We start from the raw sequence: 5289 nt of genomic DNA, 5'->3' as shown, positions 1-5289 counted from the left end.
GGGCGAACAAGCGTACTGTAACCTATTTCCTTTGTTTTCGGATTGCATTTCCTTAGGATTCTTCCAATGAATCTCAGTCTGACATCAGCATTACCGACGATCAACTTCATATGATCATTCCATTTTAAATCACTCCTAATGCGTACTCCCAGATAATTTATGGAATTAACTGCTTCCAGTAGCTGCCCTGCTATTTTGTAGCTATATGATAAGGGATCTATCTTTCTGTGTATTCGCAGCCCATTACACTTGTTGACATTGAGATTCAATTGCCATTCCCTGCATCATGCGTCAATTCGCTACAGATCCTCCTGCATTTCAGTACAATTTTCCGTTGTTACAACCTCTCGATACACCACAGCATCATCTGCAAAAAGCCTCAGTGAACTTCCGATGTCATCCACCAGGTCATTTATGCATATTGTGAATAGCAACGGTCCTATGACACTCCCCTGCGGCACACCTGAAATCGCTCTTACTTCGGAAGACTTCTATCCATTGAGAATGACATGCTGCGTTCTGTTATCTAGGAACTCCTCAATCCAATCCCACAATTGGTCTGATAGTCCATGTGCTCTTACTTTGTTCATTAAACGACTGTGGGGAACTGTATCGAACGCCTTGCAGAAGTCAAGAAACACGACATGTACCTGTGAACCCGTGTCTATGGCCGTCTGAGTCTCGTGGACGAATAGCGCGAGCTGGGTTTCACACGACCGTCTTTTTCGAAACCCATGCTGATTCCTAAAAAGTAGATTTCTAGTCTCCAGAAAAGTCTTTATACTGGAACATAATACGTGTTACAAAATTCTACAACTGATCGACGTTAGAGACATAGGTCTATAGTTCTGCACATCTGTTCGACGTCCCTTCCTGAAAACGGGGATGACCTGTGCCCTTTTCCATTCCTTTGGAACGCTACGCTCTTCTAGAGACCTACGGTACACCGCTGCAAGAAGGGGGGCAAGTTCCTTCGCGTACTCTGTGTAAAATCGAACTGGTATCCCATCAGGTCCAGCGGCCTTTCCTCTTTTGAGCGATTTTAATTGTTTCTCTATCCCTCTGTCGTCTATTTCGATATCTACCATTTTGTCATCTGTGCGACAATGTAGAGAAGGAACTACAGTGCATCTTCCTCTGTGAAACAGCTTTAGAAAAAGACATTTAGTATTTCGGCCTTTAGTCTGTCATCCTCTGTTTCAGTACCATTTTGGTCACAGAGTGTCTGGACTTTTTGTTTTGATCCACCTACCGCTTTGACATAAGACCAAAATTTCTTAGGATTTTCTGCCAAGTCAGTACGTAGAACTTTACTTTCGAATTCATTGAACGCCTCTCGCATAGCCCTCCTCACACTACATTTCGCTTCGCGTAATATTTGTTTGTCTGCAAGGCTTTGGCTATGTTTTTGTTTGCTGTGAAGTTCCTTTTGCTTCCGCAGAAGTTTTCTAACTCGGTTGTTGTACCACGGTGGCTCTTTTCCATCTCTTACGATCTTGCTTGGCACATACACATCTAACGCATATTGTACGATGGTTTTGAACTTTGTCCACTGATCCTCAACACTGTCTGTACTTGAGACAAAACTTTTGTGTTGAGGTACTCTGTAATCTGCTTTTTGTCACTTTTGCTAAACAGAAAAATCTTTCTACCTTTTTTAATATTTCTATTTACGGCTGAAATCATCGATGCCGTAAACGCTTTATGATCGCTGATTCCCTGTTCTGCGTTAACTGTTTCAAATAGTTCGGGTCTGTTTGTCACCAGAAGGTCTAATATGTTATCGCCACGAGTCGGTTCTCTGTTTAACTGCTCAAGGTAGTTTTCAGATAAAGCAATTAAAAAAATTTCACTGGATTCTTTGTCCCTGCCACCCGTTATGAACGTTTGAGGCTCCCAGTCTATATCCGGCAAATTAAAATCTCCACCCAGAACATGGTGGGGAAATCTACTCGAAATATTTTCCAAATTATCCTTCAGGTGCTCAGCCACAACAGCTGCTGAGCCCGGGGGCCTATAGAGACATCCAATTACCATGTCTTAGCCTGCTTTAATCATTTCACATTTCGGATCTCCGTCAATTTCCTTCGATACTATTGCACTTCTTATCGCTATAAACACGCCTCCCCCTTCACTGTCTAGCCTGTCTCTGCGGTATACATTCCAATCTGAGTTTAGGATTTCCTTACTGTTTACGTCTGGTTTCAGCCAACTTTCTGTCCCTAGTACTATATGGGCGTTGTGACCGTTTATTAATGAGAGCAGTTCTGGGACATTTCTATAGACGCTCCTGCAGTTTACTAGTAGCACATTAATATTGTTATTCCCTGTTGCATTTTGCCTACTCCTTCCTTGTCGCGTCTCAGGAGGCGTCTTGTCGGGCCTAGGGAGGGAATTCTCTAACCTAAAAAAAACCCCATGTGCACTCCACACGTACTCCGCTACCCTTGTAGCCGCTTCCGGCGTGTAGTGCACGCCTGACCTATTCAGGGAGACCCTACATTTCTTCACCCGATAGCGGAGGTCGAGAAATTTGCACCCCAGATCTCCGCAGAATCGTCTGAGCCTTCCACTCGGCTCCAAACCAGAGGACCGCAATCGGTTCTGGGAACGATACTACAAATAGTTAGCTCTGATTCCACCCCGCGAGCAAGGCTTTCCGCCTTCACCAATTTCGCCAACCGCCTGTACGAACTGAGGATGACCTCTGAACCCAGACGGCAGGAGTCATTGGTGCCGACATGAGCAACAATTTGCAGTCGGGTGCACCCAGTGCTCTCTATCGCCGCCGGTAGGGCCTCCTCCACATCTCGGATGAGACCCCCCGGCAAGCAGACAGAGTGAACACTGGCCTTCTTCCCCGACCTTTCCGCTATTTCCCTAAGGGGCTCCATCACCCGCCTAACGTTGGAGCTCCCAATAACTAATAAACCCCTCCCCCCGTGCGCCTGTTCGGACCTTGCTGAAGGAGCAGCCACATGTCCACTCACAGGCAGAGCGGGCGATGCCACACGGCCAGCCTCCACATTTACCCTCCGCCTCGTGCGCAGCGAACGCCGCTGAACCCGCCACTCCCCTTGGGGAGAGGGTGGCCCAACCGCGCCCGGTACCCGCGAAGATCTCTCGACAGCAGGGACAGTGGGTGAAGCACGTAACACCTGGGGTGTACCTTGCGACGCACCAGACTCCCCACTGCCGCTACACTCCGAGGCAGCAGCCTGAAGACGGCTGACCGCGGCCATCAACACGTTCAGCTGTTCGCGAACAGTGGCCAGCTCCTCCTGCGTCCGTACACAGCAGTCACACATCCTATCCATCCTAAGGAATCAATTTACTGAAGAGAGTTAATCAACTTTTAACTAGACTGCTAATTCACTAAAGGCGGCTGATTGCTAGCCACTTCTTGTAGAAAAAAATGAAAATAGCACTACCTGTCTCTGGACTGTATTGAAAACAAACACTAGCACTACTGGCACTATGGTTGACTAAAGGGACTCTCTCTGACTGTATTCAAAACAAACAGGAATCTATGGAACACTATTAATAGCACTCGACGATTAAAGCTTCCTAAAAGCAAAAACACACGGCAGAAGAAGAGACAAGTAAGAAAAATACAGTTAATACTTAAATTAAGGTAGCTCGCTGCGCAGCAGACGAGACGCAGACGGCGGTTAGGAAATCCACCCGTATCTCCCGGTATTTTACTGGTATACTTCCTCCGCTTGTGATTATTGAGCAGCGTATTCGCTATTACCATCTAAAATTTATTGCAGAGCTCAAGTAGTCTCTCTCCTCCCTCATTCGTTCTGCCTAGGCCGATTCTCCAGCAACACTTCCTTCTGATCCTTCCCCTACCACTACGCTCAAATCCCCCATGATTATTAGATTTTCATCTCCCTTTAGATATTGAATTACCCGTTCAGTGTCCTCATATTCTTTCTCTGTCTCTTCATCTTCTGCTTGCCACGTCGGCATGTATACCTGAACCATCGTTGTCGGCTCTGGTTTGCGGTCGAAACTGATAAGAACAACCCCATCCCTGAAATGTTCACAGCAGCTCACTTTTTAACCTATCTTTGCCCCATTCACTGATCCCCACTGCACCAAGACTGAGCTTTGCATTCCCTTTTTCAGATTTTCTAGCTTGCCTGCTACTTTCAAATTTCTGACATTCCATGTTCCGATTCGTAGAATGATATTCCTTCGTTGATTATTCCATCTTTTTCTCATGGTCAGCTCCCCCTTTCTCCGAGGTCTCAATGGGGGACTAATCCGGAATCTTTTGCCAAACGAGAGATCATCATGTCACTTTTTCAATTACAGGCACATGTCCTTTGTTCACACGTTATGTGTCTTTAACGCAGTAAATTCCATTGTCTTCTGGGTCATCATGCCGTTGATCATTACTGATTATTGCGCCTTTTGGGGCAGTTCCCCACCCCAAGGGCAAGAGAGTGCCTGAACCTCTGCACTCTTTAACAAGGCCATTGGCAGACTGAGGGTGACTTCTTATGCCGGAAGTCTTCGGGACCCATTGCTGATGACTTTCATTCAAAATTTGAGCAGTCGTCAGATTTGAGTACTAATCTAAGAAGCTACCCATGGAACACGGGTTCCTGCCTTATTACCATATTAACTTTGCAAATCTACGGAAATAACTCAGGCAAAAGAATTGAAATACATTTCGTCATCGGTAGACTCAGGTTAATTCGAATAATTCGTTAATTTACTAAAAGAGAATTTTGATTTCCTTACGTTATTTTATTATTTTTCTTGTCATACGCATGTTCAGTTGACATGACAGAAAAATCTCCCGTCGTTCTTATATGTTCAGGCTACAGATAATACATTATTGCATTTTTCTTGATACACACATGGAGGTGAATTAACACCATTTGATCGAGAGCAGTAGGCCTACCTTCAGACAAACTCTTCAGCTCATTTCGCGTTTCATTATCTCTCCCACTAACCTATTGTTAACTATATGTTAAACTATTTTACTAAGGAATTGTCACGAAATGCAAAAAAAGTAAGAATTGAAATAATCGTCCTCTGCAATAGCTTTACGACAGTAATTGTTGGATAAATAGTTGATTTTACGTAAGACAATCTGCTGGCGCATAATTTTCCCAGTTGACCTTCAAAATAGTAGTAAATAAGACAGAACTCAAGATGTACCTACAGCAGTATTACCTTTGAAATAATTTTCATTTCAATGATCACTACCACCAAAAAATGGTACCATCTCTTTCACGCTTACTGTGTCATTCGTAGAAGTGGATTTAGCAT

This window comes from Schistocerca piceifrons, chromosome 3 (genome assembly GCF_021461385.2).
Source record: "Schistocerca piceifrons isolate TAMUIC-IGC-003096 chromosome 3, iqSchPice1.1, whole genome shotgun sequence".
Lineage (NCBI taxonomy): Eukaryota > Metazoa > Arthropoda > Insecta > Orthoptera > Acrididae > Schistocerca > Schistocerca piceifrons.
Note: the sequence above shows the minus strand (reverse complement) of the source record.